The sequence below is a fragment of the Salmo salar genome, chromosome 02 (genome assembly GCF_965601325.2).
Source record: "Salmo salar chromosome 02, fSalSal1, whole genome shotgun sequence".
In the NCBI taxonomy this organism is placed as follows: Eukaryota; Metazoa; Chordata; class Actinopteri; order Salmoniformes; family Salmonidae; genus Salmo; species Salmo salar.
Window position 1 is genome coordinate 88,435,597 of NC_138292.1, and position 17,095 is coordinate 88,452,691.

General features: G+C 41.7%; 1 long non-coding RNA gene across 7 annotated transcripts; it reads right to left on the bottom strand.

Moving 5' to 3' along the window:
• Nucleotides 1-1,430: 1,430 nt before the first annotated feature.
• Nucleotides 1,431-5,267, bottom strand: LOC106594139 (uncharacterized). Of its 7 annotated transcripts, none has more exons than XR_014382318.1 (6): nt 5,074-5,249; nt 4,705-4,804; nt 3,702-3,840; nt 3,512-3,592; nt 3,178-3,364; nt 1,431-2,816 (listed from the first exon to the last, which is right to left on the bottom strand). It is a non-coding gene; the product is annotated as an uncharacterized LOC106594139 (long non-coding RNA). The 7 variants fall into 7 exon arrangements; XR_014382315.1 differs by having other exon boundaries at nt 3,178-3,360; nt 5,074-5,240; XR_014382314.1 differs by having other exon boundaries at nt 3,178-3,592; nt 3,702-4,290; nt 5,074-5,267.
• Nucleotides 5,268-17,095: the final 11,828 nt, after the last annotated feature.

The window sequence follows — 17,095 nt, forward strand, 5'->3', positions numbered from 1 at the left end:
ACTATAACCTGACCTAGAGGGAGCCAGTCGTCACTATAACCTGACTAGAGGGAGCCAGTCATCACTATAACCTGACTAGAGGGAGCCAGTCGTCATTATAACCTGACTAGAGGGTGCCAGTCGTCACTATAACCTGACTAGAGGGAGCCAGTCGTCAACGTAACCTGACTAGAGGGAGCCAGTCATCAACGTAACCTGACTAGAGGGAGCCAGTCGTCACTATAACCTGACTAGAGGGAGCCAGTCGTCACTATAACCTGACTAGAGGGAGCCAGTCGTCACTATAACCTGACTAGAGGGAGCCAGTCGTCACTATAACCTGACTAGAGGGAGCCAGTCGTCACTATAACCTGACTAGAGGGAGCCAGTCGTCACTATAACCTGACTAGAGGAAGCCAGTCGTCACTATAACCTGACTAGCCCTTTCACACGTACCATCACACGGGGTGTGATCGTTCTACAGTGGTCCCTGAAGCGTACGATCATGTCCCGTGTGATTAGAACACTAATTTAGAATGCTCATTTAGAACGGCCAGTTTCGAATGACGCAACAATTAACATTTGAGCTGGCCACACTTTTTTCAGAAACTATTTACACAAACAGTCCTTACGTAAACTATACCATGAATTAGCTAATAGCAATTACTATGTACAATTCTTGAAAGTAATCCGACAATTAGTTTCAGCCGCAGCTGGCCACACTTTTTTCAGAAACTATTTACACAAACACAGTCCTTACAAAGTTATGTCCAGAATGTGAGCAGTTTATTTTTGGATGCAATGTTCAGATATTCACAGAAGTATCTATAGCATAACACAATCATCCTAACCGGAAAAATGTAGGCTACATTTGTCCTAGCGATACTCTCGGCTGACATAAACTACACTATGAATTAGCTAATAGCAATTACTATTTACAATTAATCACATCACGGGTTTGCTCACCGTTGATCAAAATAATTGAGTAAAACACTTTCTAGAAATCGAAAGTAATCCGACGATTAGTTTCAGCGCGCAGCCATGCATTTTTTTCCTCACAGAAACCGAAGATAATAACAGACAAGATGAGTTCGGTCTGTTTATAGTATGCACGTTGAAGGGGTGTGTCTACTGTCGTTCACATCCCACCATCATTTCCAGAAGTCCTCAAAAAATGAGTGAACTCTTACTCACCTCATTTTGTTATAACATCTTTGGTCAAAAGATTACGTGAAACCCAGAATGCATTGTATGTCAACAAACATGGCTCCATACACATAGCTGGAATTAGCTTAGCTCATCATAATCAGTATAACCTTCAAATAAGTATTTTACACACATAATATGTGCCCATTACAATCTATGCAAGAATCGGAATGCATGATTTGTCACCTAGAATTGAAAACATGTGAATAAAACAGTAAATACACAAATAATTACCACACAAAACATTTTCTGATGGTGATTTATTGATACAAGTGACGCATGCCGGCAGTCAATCACGTACCCTCTCACTCTGAGCCATTCAGTGTTGTTGTTTATGTATGTAGCTCGTGAGCTAAGCTGTAGCAATAGCAATGTCTTTCAAAAGGAGACAACTCACAAATGTGGAAATTCTGGAGATTTTTTTTAATTCTGACATTGAGTCTGAGTATGAAAGTCAGGAATCAGATTCTGACAGTGACAGTGAGGAGCTGCCCCCCAACCTTGTAGCCATTGAGAACCCTGAATCTGAGGTTCCCTTGTCCACTGACGAAGTACCAGGTCCCTTTGAAGATGCTGGTGGTGATGGAGGCAGACCGACAGTGGATGAAGTACAAGAGTTCTGTGGTAGCTGGAAGGCCGCCAGCCATTTCACCCCTCCTGGCCCTGCTGTTTGCTTTGACGAGTTCCAGTCTGGAGTGCAACGCCCCTTGCCATTTCCAACTGAGGCAGAGTGCTTCAAGTTGTTTCTGACAGAGGAGCTCGTGGGAAACATAGTACAGGAGACCAATCGCTATGCCTTGGAGCTACAGGAGAAGAGAGAGCCAGGAGTGAGGGGGAAACTCGCTAAATGGGTGACAACCACAATTAGTGAAATGTATACCTTCCTGGTGACAGTCCTCCTCATGGGGATAGTAAAGAAGAACTCCCTAAGAGACTACTGGAGCACAGATCCTATGTTTGCAACTCCCTTCTTTGCCACCCTCTTTTCCCAAGACCGCTTCCTAATTCTGCTGCGATGCCTGCATTTCGTCAACAATGCTACTGCCATCCTAAGTGACCCGTTATACAAAATAAGAATTGTTCTTATCAGCCTGACATCAGCATTTGGTCGGGTCTTTGTGCCATACAAGGACCTATGCATTGATGAGTCCCTGATGTTATGGAAAGGTAGGCTGGCGTTCCGTCAATATATTCCCTCCAAAAGGCACAGGTTTGGGGTCAAGTTCTTTGTCATGTGCGACGTGAAGACAGGATATGTCCTGGATATTATAGTGTACACAGGGTCTACCACTGACATCAAACATTATGAGGGGCTTGGGGTGTCTGGGTCCGTGGTGATGACCATGCTGGCTCCTCATCTCGGCAAGGGACACACTTTGTACGTGGACAATTGGTACAGCAGTCCCACACTCTTCCAGCATCTGCTCTTCAACTGCACAGGGGCCTGTGGCACAGTCAGGTCGAACAGGAAGGGGATGCCGGCATTCGGATGCAGGAAGATGCAGAGAGGGGAGGTGGAGTTCCAGGAGAACGGTCAACAGCTGGCAGTAAAGTGGCATGACAAAAGAGACGTCCATGTCCTCTCCACTGTCCATACAGCAACCATGTCGGCCACAGGGAAGGTGGACCACCTGACGGGAGAGAGAAAGATAAAACCAGATTGTGTGCTAGACTATAACCTCAAAATGGGGGCCGTGGATAAGGCGGACATGATAAACAGCTTTGTGGAATGCACTCGGAAAACGACCAAGTGGTATAAGAAGATATTTTTCCAGCTGATCGACACTGCTGTCCTCAACGGCAGCATAGTTCACCGCCAACTAACAGGTGAGATGATTACTGAACAAGGTATTTTTGTAATTGGATGTACAGTTCACATACAAATCCATTATGCAATTACAGTGACAATATCTCACCAACCTACCCACTGCCTCATCATCCTCTAACTTTCCTCATCCTCCCCACTCCCTCATAGGTAAAGTAATTACCTACCAAAAATACAGAGAGAACCTCATGAGAGAGCTGTTGGAGGAGCACCACACCCCTCGGCGCCCCTCCACTGGGGGTCGCCCTGCTTTAGACAATCCCCTACGCCTCACTGCACGGCATTTTCCCTGCAAAGTCCCTCAAACTGCTGCTCAAGGTAGTCGCACACGGAGGCACTGCAAAGTCTGCCTGTCTGGCGCCAGGAGAAGTAAGCAGAGGAAGATGACAAAATACATGTGTTTAGCTTGTGATACACCTCTATGTATTTCACCATGCTTTGAGGAGTATCACATGCTCAAGCATTATTGAGCACATCTGCAGCAATAAGTGACTGACTGACCTGACAGGTGACTTGACAGGTGACCTGCCATGATACTATGCCTTTAGAGGTGGGGGTGGAAATGCAGTTGTTGTTCAGTCACTGCATGAATATTAAATATGGGTTATGCATATTCAATTTTTTGTCCTCTAGTAAAACAAGTTGTTGTTGAACCAACTACCAATACTTCAATAAAATAGACGACTATTACATATTGGCCTATGTGTTTTCTTGCTGTGTTTCCATCCAGTAAAACTGTTAAGGAGAGAACGTTAGCATACAAAAGCTGTCCTCAATCTTCAGCTCGAAAGATGTCCAGTTATGATATTGGCAAATACTGTTTGTGGTTTCTGAAAGTACAGAATAAAGAGGAATTATTAATTAGAATACAATATAAGGATATAGCAATAAAACAATATTACAAATAACATAATAAACACAGCTATAAAAATAGTTTATTGCATTGACAAAATCACAGATTTGAGTTATAACAGTAAGAAACTAACTTTTGAGCTCCACAAGGGGGCAAGGCAGGGCAGAACAGAGCCATGCTGAATAGACCAAATAAACAAACCATGGTCATATGTTTTATTTTATTTAACTAGGCAAGTCATTTAACAGCAAATTATTATTTACCTATGATGGCCTACACCGGCCAAACTCGGACAACGCTGGGCCAATTGTGCGCTGCCCTATGGGACTCCCAATCACAGCCAGTTGTGATACAGCCTGGATTTGAACCAGGGTGTCTGTAGTGATGCCTCTAGCACTGAGATGCAGTGCCTTTGAGCGCTGCGCCACTAGGGAGTCATAAGGCCATGTAGCTTCAAAATACAACACAAGCTAATACTTCTCCGACGCAACTAGCATTGTTTTACAGAGCTAATAGAAGAATGTAGCTAGCTACCTAAGCACGATTGAATATAACACCATGAAGGTGGGCCTCCCTGTGGCTCAATTGGTAGAGCATGGTGTTTGCAATGGTGTTTGCAACGCCAGGGTTGTGGGTTCGATTCCCACAGGGGGCCAGTACGGAAGAAAAAAAAACGTATGAAATGTATTCATTCACTACTGTAAGTCGCTCTGGATAAGAGCGTCTGCTAAATGACTAAAATGAAAAGTTATAAAATGAGTAACGTCCCCTCGCTTATAAGAAGTATACATTATTCTCGCTACGGCATACCGAAACTATTATAACGTAATAAGGCACTTACTTAGAAACGCAGCATGGATTTGAACCAGGGAGTCTGTAGTGACGTCTCTAGCACCGTGCTGTGCCTTTGACCCCGTGCTGTGCCTTTGACCGCTGCGCCACTAGGGAGTCATAAGGCCATGTAGCTTCAAAATACAACACAAGATAATACTTCTCTGACGCAATTAGCATTGTTTTACAGAGCTGATAGAAAAATGTAGCTAGCTACCTAAGCACGATTGAATATAACATAAAGGTTATAAAATGAGTAACGTTACCTCACGTGTCCGCGGTTATAAAGAATATACACAAATCTATTATGCTCCATACATACAGTACGCTACAATAGAAACGACATACATACACTATTACAATGTAATAATGCACTTACTTTGATAGAAACGCACACATTTCCAAAGTTATTATTAGTAACGAAAACAATGAGGGCAACAGATGGAAAATGTGAACACGTGTGCAGATCCTGTTCTGACGGGAGATTAGCAAATGTCTGCAGACTTGAACTGCACAAACAATTGGAAAGTGCTTGGGGAATTTTGTCCGGGTCAGAAATGTCCCAAAAATTAAATTGTCCGCAAAAGAAAAAATGACTATTTTTATGTGAATGAATGAGGAGGCGGAACACACCTAAATTCAAACTGTTCTTAGAAAATAAAAACTTGTTAGAAAATCATTTGAAATTGAAGTTGAAACAGCCTATAAATAAAAACAGTCTGCGTGCTTTGGTTTGAGGGCAGCGCGGATTAAATGCACTGTTACGTAACAATCACATTCTGGAATGGAGAGAACATTCTAACATCACGTGCACAAAAAAACTCACGCTGTGGCAACCGTTAGAGATATTTGGAACTCACGCGTGAAAGGGCTAGAGGGAGCCAGTCGTCACTATAACCTGACTAGAGGGAGCCAGTCGTCGACGTAACCGGACTAGAAGGAAACCCCACTCCTCCTCCCGCGGTTGGACTTCGTAAATTCTGCCGTTATGCTATTGAAGTTTTCAGTAATAGACTACACTAGCAGTCGGCAACCTTTTCCAGTTGGAGTGCAAATTTATCTGACCATTTCTACCAATCTGCGTGCCAGTTAGGATTTTCATATGCACATTTTCATGGAACAGTTTCACTTAGTTTATAATAGTATCTCAAAATTATTGTCTGTGATTAATCTACATTCTATCTAAATCTAAATGAAAATTATACAAATCTATAAGTAACTTTTATTGCCATTGCCAACTATGTAAAAATAGCCTACATAAAGCCAACAAATAAAAACATTGCAGCCTGCAGGTAGAAAATATCCTGATAAAAACAAATATCCTAGAAATCACATTGGCTGCACATGGCCTGTCTACAACAAACTTGAAACATTGTATCAACTATCAACTGGGTCCTCCGAAACTTGCAACATTGTATAAAATATTTGGGGCCCTCGGAGTTTCCAGGCCAGTGAGTTCGGGACAGACACAGCTGTCGGCTATTTGTACAAAGAATAAGAAGTAATCAGGTATTTTGTGACATTTCCACTGGATCAGAGCATTACATTTTACCCTTTTATGCTGAGTGGTTATCGAAAGGGTGAGAGCTGGAAATATTTAACGAAAATACTTTGAGGAACTATTGTCAGGTACACTAGTCCTACTTCTATATGTGTAATCAGGAGTGCATCTTCGTCCTTCCTCAACATTGACAGGAGGGTTTCAAACAAAAGACAATGAATGAATTGACAAAACTGACGCATCTTGCGGGGTCAGGTCAAATCAAATTTTATTTGTCACATACACATGGTTAGCAGATGTTAATGCGAGTGTAGCGAAATGCTTGTACTTCTAGTTCCGACAGTGCAGTAATATCTAACAAGTAATCTAACAAATTCACAACAACTACCTTATACACACAAATGTAAGGGATGAATAAGAAAATGTACATAAAAATATATGTATGAGCAATGGCCGTGCGTCATAGGCAAGATGCAGTAGATGGTATAGAATACAGTATATACATATGAGATGAGTAATGTATGATATGTGAACATTATTAAAGCGGCGTTATTAATGTTAGTGATGGCTGTTTAACAGTCTGATGGCCTTGAGCTAGAAGCTGTTTTTCAGTCTCTCGGTCCCAGCTTTGATGCAACTGTACTGACCTCGCCTTCTGGATGATAGCGTTGTGAAGAGGCAGTGGCTCGGGTAGTTGTTGTCCTTGATGATCTTTTTGGCCTTCCTGTGACATCGGGTGGTGTAGGTGTCCTGGAGGGCAGGTAGTTTGCCACTGGTGATGCGTTGTGCAGACCGGACCACCCTCTGGAGAGCCTTGCGGTTGAGGGAGGTGCAGTTGCCATACCAGGCGGTGATACAGCCCGACAGGATGCTCTTGATTGTGCATCTGTAAAAGTTTGAGTGTTTTTGGTGACAAGCCCAATATCTTCTGCCTCCTGAGGTTGAAGAGGCACTGTTGCGCCTTCTTCACCACACTGTCTGTGTGGGTGGACCATTTCAGTTTGTCTGTGATGTGTACGCCGAGGAACTTAAAACTTTCCACTTTCTCCACTACTGTCCCGTCGATGTGGATGGGGGGCTGCTCCCTCTGCTGTTTCCTGAAGTCCACGATCATCTCCTTTGTTTTGTTGAAGTTGGGTGAGAGGTTATTTTCCTGACACCACACTCCGAGGGCCCTAACCTCTTCCCTGTAGGCAGACCTGTCGTTGTTGATAATCAAGCCGACCACTGTAGCGTTGCCTGCAAACTTGATGATTGAGTTGGAGGCGTGCATGGCCACGCAGTCATGGGTGAACAGGGAGTACAGGAGAGGGCTGAGAACGCACCCTTGTGGGGACCCAGTGTTGAGGATCAGCAGGGTGCAGATTTTGTTTCCTACCTTTGCCACCTGGGGCGGCCGGTCAGAAAGTCCAGGACTCAGTTGCACATGGCGGGGTCAAGACCCAGGGTCTCGAGCTTAATGACTAGTTTGGAGAGTACTATGGTGTTCAATTCTGAGCTGTAGTCAATGAACAGCATTCTTATATAGGTGTTCCTCTTGTCCAGATGAGACAGGGCAGTGTGCAGTGCGATGGCGATTGCATCGTCAGTGGACCTATTGGGGCGGTAAGCAAATTGGAGTGGGTCTAGGGTATCGGGTAGGTGGAGGTAATATGATCCTTGACTAGTCTCTCAAAGCACTTCATGATGACAGAAATGAGTGCAACGGGGCAATAATCATTTAGTTCTTAGCTTTCGTGGGAACAGGAATCTGTCTGACTTTGTTGTTCACACAGGAGAGAGACGTGACTATCGTGGATCCTCTGGGGAGCCTCAACAACCTCATGATGCTGACGAGGCAGAGAAGAGTCTCTCCAGACCAGAACACCTCAAGAAACACCTGCAGAGATCCACAGGGAAGAGAACTCACTGCTGCTCTGATTGTGGGAAGAGATTCACCTCATCAGGCATTAAAATTCATCAGAGAATCCACACAGGAGAGAAACCTTATAGCTGTTCTCAATGTGGGAAGAGTTTCACTCAGCTAAGCAGCCTGATATCACACCAGAGAACACACACAGGAGATAAATCTTATAGCTGTGCTCAATGTGGGAAAAGTTTTACTAGTCTAGCAAGTGGACTACACACCATATAACACATACTGGAGAGAAACCTCAGCTGTGATCATTGTGACCAGAGATAATCTGATAAAATACCTCTGATCAAACATCAGAAAATACATACATGAAGGAGTTGTTTCATGATATCAATGAATTAATGTCACAATGTAGAATGTTTAAACATTATAGTAGGAATATTTTTATAATGTCACAATGTTGAACCCTAAACGTTTGCCCCTGTTCTATTGATTTCAACTTGATAGGGATTTTAGCCTCACGGAAAAATACAGGCTCTGAATTGAAAGAGTACTATTTATGTCATTTAACGAAAATTGACTAACAAAAAAAGAGTTGTGTTACACTTACCATGTTGGTGACCCACTTGAATCAAAATGCAACACTTCAAAATGTAGCTAGCTGTTTTCTACAAATTGTCCTCTAACCATTGTCCTCTAACCATGTACACATTATTCCCAGATTCCGTGTGGTTTTTGAGCTGTTAGTTTTAACAAGGCTTGCAACCTCTTCTCCCACAAATTATTTTAGCGATGAGTTATGACAAATAAGTGTTGCGTTCCTTTGTTTAGCGACCCCTAAATTTAAATGTATCACTCCAAAATGTAGCTGACTGTCTTCTGCAGGTTGTCCTCTAACCAGTGAGGTAAAATACATCTCCCATTTCCATGTGTTTTTGTTGTTGTTAGTTTCAACAGCATGTACAACCAGATTTTTTCCCCCTAATTGATATCAGTGATTTATTGCTACTTGTCAAAACAACAGCGTTTATGGTGCTTGTGCAGTTTATAAGGTGCTTGTTTTAAAAAACTGCAAGTAATATGATTATTGTGGCAGATGTTTGTGTATACAGTATAGCCCATTTTATGTTTAGGTTTTCAATATATCACAAACTGTTTCTGCATATTGGTTATTGATTTGTACATGTTAAAACTGTGTTTTGACATTGGGGCTATCCCACCTAGCAACATGTAATTGAAAAGACGTTGAAAATAAGAATATGCAACCAAATATTTCATAATTACATTTCATGAAACATTTACAGTGGGGGGAAAAAGTATTTGATCCCCTGCTGATTTTGTACGTTTGCCCACTGACAAGGAAAGGATCAGTCTATAATTTTAATGGTATGTTTATTTGAACAGTGAGAGCCAGAATAACAACAAAAATATCCAGAAGAACCCATGTTTGAAATGTTATAAATTGATTTTCATTTAAATGAGGGAAATAAGTATTTGACCCCCTCTCAATCAGAAAGATTTCTGGCTCCCAGGTGTCTTTTATACAGGTAACGAGCTGAGATTCGGAGCACACTCTTAAAGGGAGTGCTCCTAACCGCAGCTTGTTACCTGTAAAAAAGACACCTGTCCACAGAAGCAAACAATCAATCAGACTCCAAACTCTCCACCATGGCCAAGACCAAAGAGCTCTCCAAGGATGTCAGGGACAAGATTGTAGACCTACACAAGGCTGGAATGGGCTACAAGACCATCGCCAAGCAGCTTGGTGAGAAGGTGACAACATTTGGTGCGATTATTCGCAAATGGAAGAAACACAAAAGAACTGTCAATATCCCTCGGCCTGGGGCTCCATGCAAGATCTCACCTCGTGGAGTTGCAATGATCATGAGAACGGTGAGGAATCAGCCCAGAACTACACGGGAGGATCTTGTCAATGATCTCAAGGCAGCTGGGACGATAGTCACCAAGAAAACAATTGGTAACACACTATGCCGTGAAGGACTGAAATCCTGCAGCGCCCGCACGGTCCCCCTGCTCAAGAATACATATACATGCCCATCTGAAGTTTGCCAATGAACAACTGACTGACTCAGAGGACAACTGGTGAAAGTGTTGTGGTCAGATGAGACCAAAATGGAGCTCTTTGACATCAACTCAACTCGTCCTGTTTGAAGGAGGAGGAATGCTGCCTATGACCCCAAGAACACCACCTTCACCGTCAAACATGGAGGTGGAAACATTATGCTTTGGGGGTGTTTTTCTGCTAAGGGGACAGAACAACTTCACCACATCAAAGGGACGATGGACGGGGCCATGTACCGTCAAATCTTGGGTGAGAACCTCCTTCCCTCAGCCAGGGCATTGAAAATGGGTTGTGGATGGGTATTCCAGCATGACAATGACCCAAAACACACAGCCAAGGCAACAAAGGAGTGGCTCAAGAAGAAGCACATTAAGGTCCTGGAGTGGCCTAGCCAGTCTCCAGACCTTAATCCCATAGAAAATCTGTGGAGGGAGCTGAAGGTTCGAGTTGCCAAACGTCAGCCTCGAAACCTTAATGACTTGGAGAAGATCTCCAAAGAGGAGTGGGACAATATCCCTCCTGAGATGTGTGCAAACCTGGTGGCCAACTACAAGAAACGTCTGACCTCTGTGATTGCCAACAAGGGTTTTGCCACCAAGTACTAAGTCATGTTTTGCAGAGGGGTCAAATACTTATTTCCCTCATTAAAATGCAAATCATTTTATAACATTTTTGACATGCGTTTTTCTGGATTCTTTTGTTGTTATTCTGTCTCTCACTGTTCAAATAAACCTACTATTAAAATTATAGACTGATCATTTCTTTGTAAGTGGGCAAACGTACAAAATCAGCAGGGGATCAAATACTTTTTTCCCCCACTGTAGTAATCATAATTATTTATGTAACCAACTGACAATTTTTGGTACAATTATATTGACATTGTTGCCCTGCTTTTAGAATATCAGGGATCATTCTCAGATGTGCCAACCCAAATGTACTAGAGCATGACATTGGGGACTGGGCCCCGATCCAACAACATGCCTATCTAGTGAACCCTGAAAAGAGAGAGAAGCTCAGCAGTGAGGTGGAAAGTTACTACGGATATTGCAGGAGTTTCCCCTTGAAATCAGACATGTCTGTGGTAAGGACAACTTGGTTGCTGATTTTCTCAAGGATGGGCAGTCAAAAAGATTTGCGTTTAGCCAGTGCGTTTCCATGGATCACAATTTATTCTGACTGCACGTTCTTCCGTATTGGAGATGAGTTTTGTTTGTGCTCGTTCCAAGGGGACGAGAGTTTTAGAAGCTGGTGAATTTTAGGGAGATGAGAGTTCTAGAAGCTAGTGAGTTTTAGGGAGACGAGAGTTCTAGAAGCTGGTGAATTTTAGGGAGATGAGAGTTCTAGAAGCTAGTGAGTTTTAGGGAGACGAGACTTCTAGAAGCTAGTGAGTTTTAGGATTCTATAGAAAGAAAAAAGGATAAAAGATACGATTGTATATTATTATTATTTAGAAATGTGCGTTTCTTCTTGTTTTAATTATTGACAGCCAGTAGACACCATGTTTATATTGGTGAAGGTGAAGCATTGTAGTTGATTATAATGGAAATTGTTTTCTGCTGGTGGTGAGTAACCTTTTCCAACAAAAATATAGGATATGTTTGTTGTCTTAAAGGGGAAGGTGTTACAGGCTTTGGTTTTTCCATTTATGTTTTGAGGTTGGACTTTAGCACGTATAGCTCGTTAGCACGTCTAGCTCGTTAGCACGTAGGACGCTCATTAGTCCTTCAGTTGTTAATCTTTTGTTTTTTATCCTCTTATGTTTGTTGTGTAGTAAATATTTCTTTTTTTTTATTCCTGTGAAGCCATTGCGTTGCATTCATGTCTGAAATGTGCTGTATAAATAAAGCTTGATTTGATTTGAACATATTGCAAAAGAAATTAACCCAATGACTGACAATCAACAGACTTCATTTTAATTTGTATTTTATTTATTTTATTTAACTAGGAAGTCAGTTAAGAACAGATTCTTATTTACAATGACGGCCTACCAGGGAACAGTGGGTTAACTGCCTTGTTCAGGGGCAGGACAACAGATTTTTACCTTGTCAGCTCTAACCACTAGGCTACCTGCCGCCCTCTTGCATAACAAATGAGCACATATTTTAGTCCATCTTAGAATGAAAAACAGTATCAATTCAGTGTATCTTCCACTATGTCAAAACAGTATCACTTTTCAACCAACCCAGTGCATTTGTTGAAACTGAAAAGTTTTGAAATCAACAATACGTCAAAGGATTCAACAACTGTAAACTGAAACAAACAATTGGATCAAACAGATCAATCCCACTGGACATTAGGTTTCATTCAGATCCTGCAGGGCTTAGATTAAGGAAGGACTAATTAAACTAGGACATTTAAGTAGCTTTCCTGAACGTGGCTTAAATTTGGCTTAGTTTGTCGGAGACTGGAGTCAGGTAAGTAAGCCTAAATGAGAATACCTAGGTTAAGCCTGATTAGGTTCAGTATGAACACCTGGGTTAAGCCTGATTAGATTCAGTATGAACACCTGGGTTAATCCTGATTAGGCTCAGTATGAACACCTGGGTTAATCCTGATTAGGTTCAGTATGAACACCTGGGTTAACCCTGATTAGGTTCAGTATGAACACCTGGGTTGAACCTGATTAGGTTCAGTATGAACACATGCTGTTGGTCTAGTGGTGCTCATTAAAATCCGGAATAGAAAACACCAATACTGGTGTGAATCTGGAGACGAAACAATGGCAGAGGCAAAAATAATTTGTTCAAAAAAACTTTAGTGTGCATGAAAAAACACTCCAAAACAAATGTTGTCAAACCATCCAGTTATTGAAGGTAAAACCACACTGCTGCTACTGAGCAGTAGAACAAGAGGGTTGGGCTGCAATTTGCAGTGAATTCAATGGAAATGTAACCACAAGAAGAGTACAACAACTAGAGATGAGATATCTGCATTATTATCAGGATTACAAGAAGAAACAACAACTAGAGGTGAGATATCTGCATTATTATCAGGATTACAAGAAGAAACAACAACTAGAGGTGAGATATCTACATTATTATCAGGATTACAAGAAGAAACAACAACTTCAGGTGAGATATCTGCATTATTATCAGGATTACAAGAAGAAACAACAACTAGAGGTGAGATATCTGCATTATTATCAGGATTACAAGAAGAAACAACAACTTCAGGTGAGATATCTGCATTATTATCAGGATTACAAGAAGAAACAACAACTAGAGGTGAGATATCTGCATTATTATCAGGATTACAAGAAGAAACAACAACTTCAGGTGAGATATCTGCATTATTATCAGGATTACAAGAAGAAACAACTTCAGGTGAGATATCTGCATTATTATCAGGATTACACATTTCTCATATTCATATTTTTGTGACATCACTTTTATTATTAAATGATATCTGCCTTTTATAGACTCTGTGGAAGAACCTTAAACTGGCTTTAAAACGAGAGAAAGCAGAGATCAGAAGAGAGAGATTTACTACTGGTGGTGGACCACCAAAACAACACAACACTGATGAATTGAGTGACTTCCTGTCTGGAATAATAGAGCAGCAGCAACCTCTGGATGGTATACCAGATGATGACCAACCTCTGGACGGTATACCAGATGATGACCAACCTCTGGATGGTATACCAGATGATGACCAACCTCTGGATGGTATACCAGATGATAACCAACCTCTGGATGGTATACCGGACGATGACCAACCTCTGGATGGTATACCAGATGATGACCAACCTCTGGATGATATACCAGATGATGACCAACCTCTGGATGGTATACCGGATGATGACCAACCTCTGGATGGTATACCGGACGATGACCAACCTCTGGATGGTATACCGGACGATGACCAACCTCTGGATGGTATACCGGATGATGACCAACCTCTGGATGGTATACCAGATGATGACCAACCTCTGGATGGTATACCAGATGATGACCAACCTCTGGATGGTATACCAGATGATGACCAACCTCTGGATGGTATTCCAGATGATGACCAACCTCTTGATGGTATACCAGATGATGACCAACCTCTGGATGGTATACCCGATGATGACCATTTGGACAGTTCAGATGAAGAACTGAGCACAAATGGTACATATACCAAAGACAGTAAATTGGTTACTTCCTTTGGTAAATATATTCCACTGTCTGAGTCAATCTTTATTCTTCTTCATTCTAAGGACCATATGAGTTTATTTGTGCGTCTAACCATGTTCTTTTTCCAGAGGAAAGGAATGTGAACAGGTTGGAAGAGCCAGTACACAGTGAGGGTGGAATGTGAACAGGTTGGAAGAGCCAGTACACAGTGAGGGTGTAATGTGAACAGGTTGGAAGAGCCAGTACACAGTGAGGGTGTAATGAGAACAGGTTGGAAGAGCCAGTACACAGTGAGGGTGGAATGTGAACAGGTTGGAAGAGCCAGTACACAGTGAGGGTGTAATGTGAACAGGTTGGAAGAGCCAGTACACAGTGAGGGTGTAATGTGAACAGGTTAGAAGAGCCAGTACACAGTGAGTGGGTTCCCTCCACATCTGCTATAACATCCCTGAGAGAAGATGCTGACACCACCTTTCAACAGAGAACAAAGAAGTTAACCTCAGCCATGAGCCCATCTGTTTCTCATCCTCTGACCATATTACTATGTAGTAACTATTAGTAGACCATGTTACTATGTAGTAACTATTAGTAGACCATGTTACTATGTAGTAACTATTAGTAGACCATGTTACTATGTAGTATCTATTAGTAGACCATATTACTATGTAGTAACTATTAGTAGACAATATTAATATGTAGTAACTATTAGTAGACCATATTACTATGTAGTAACTATTAGTAGACCATATTAATATGTAGTAACTATTAGTAGAACATGTTACTATGTAGTAACTATTAGTGGACCATGTTACTATGTAGTAACTATTAGTGGACCATGTTACTATGTAGTAACTATTAGTGGACCATGTTACTATGTAGTAACTATTAGTAGACCATATTACTATGTAGTAACTATTAGTAGACCATATTACTATGTAGTAACTATTAGTAGACCATGTTACTATGTAGTAACTATTAGTAGACCATGTTACTATGTAGTAACTATTAGTGGACCATGTTACTATGTAGTAACTATTAGTAGACCATATTACTATGTAGTAACTATTAGTAGACCATGTTACTATGTAGTAACTATTAGTGGACCATGTTACTATGTAGTAACTATTAGTAGACCATGTTACTATGTAGTAACTATTAGTAGACCATATTACTATGTAGTAACTATTAGTAGACCATGTTACTATGTAGTAACTATTAGTAGTAGACCATGTTACTATGTAGTAACTATTAGTAGTAGACCATGTTACTATGTAGTAACTATTAGTAGACAATATTACTGTGTAGTAACTATTAGTAGACCATGTTTCTCACCCTAATATCCACTGTCACCAAGTAGTTGTCCACTATGTTGTCCTCTGAAACTGAGACCAATGAAGAGTTGAGGGAAATCCTTCCATCCTGAGTTGCACCTTTCCAACAGGCAACAATGTTTGACAACTATAAATGAGGAGTTCATCCACCCTGAACATTGATGGTAAACCAGTTGTTATGGTTACGGCACTCCTCAGCATCAGGAGTTGATGGTAAACCAGTTGTTATGGTTACGGTACCCCTCAGCATCAGGAGTTGATGGTAAACCAGTTGTTATGGTTACGGTACTCCTCAGCATCAGGAGTTGATGGTAAACCAGTTGTTATGGTTACGGTACTCCTCAGCATCAGGAGTTGATGGTAAACCAGTTGTTATGGTTACGGTACTCCTCAGCATCAGGAGTTGATGGTAAACCAGTTGTTATGGTTACGGCACTCCTCAGCATCAGTAGTTGATGTAAAACCAGTTGTTATGGTTACGGTACTCCTCAGCATCAGGAGTTGATGGACACTTGATGGGAACATGACATCCATCTAACCAGCCAATCACTCCTGGGAACTGCCCATATTCAGAGAATTGCACTTTATAGTTGGCTTGGCCAGCAGCATCAGGAAACTAGATGTAAAGACTCCTCAGTTCACAAATGGCCCTGGAGACTTTATAGTTGGCTTGGCCAGCAGCATCAGGAAACTAGATGTAAAGACTCCTCCTGCAGACTTTGTGAACTATTAAACACACAGTTGCTTCACTGGCACCACACAAATCACCAGTTTCACAATGAAAGATTCCAGATGCCAAAACCCTCAGTGATCAGAACTTGGAGAGAATTGGGTAAAGGCCTTCCTCTTTGAGACAGAGGAAAGTCTAGGCTCAAGGAGAGATATTATCTCCAATGCATTTTCTTTGTACATACGAAAGCAGTCTAAAAGTAATGTAATGGATTACTCCTATCCACAAGTACTGGTCTGGCTGGCCTCTGTAGTGCATGTTGGTCTTCATTTAGACATTCCACATAGTCCAGGCTCCCTCACAAACAGCACTAAGCAGAAGTTAAACCTGCCTCTTTGAAAGATTAATTTAATCTTCAATTTAGTCCTAGAGTAGCTCTAATCCTCCCTCTTGCAATCGGCTTTGATTAGTCCAGAACAGGCTAAATCAACGACTATTTTAAGATAACTCAAAGCGACTTGCACAGACTTAAGACAGCTCAAACAAGCATTTTAGTCTGGGACTAAGCTTAAGCCTTGTCTGGGAAACCGGCCGAGTTTTTTATATAATATTACTAAATGTGTTTCTTTCTGTGTTGCAGGGGCAGTCAAGAAATGGAACAGCAAGGCCACAGAACATGACATAAGCAGAGCTGTGGGAGACCACCTCAAGCCCCTGGTAGAGCCGGGGGTGGTGTTTACCACTCCACCACAAATTCAGCAGGCTGGAAAAGTGATCATTTTAAGGTGGACCAAGAAATGTGTTGCTTTTACACATATTTGTTCATTGGTTTGGAAATAGTCTTGA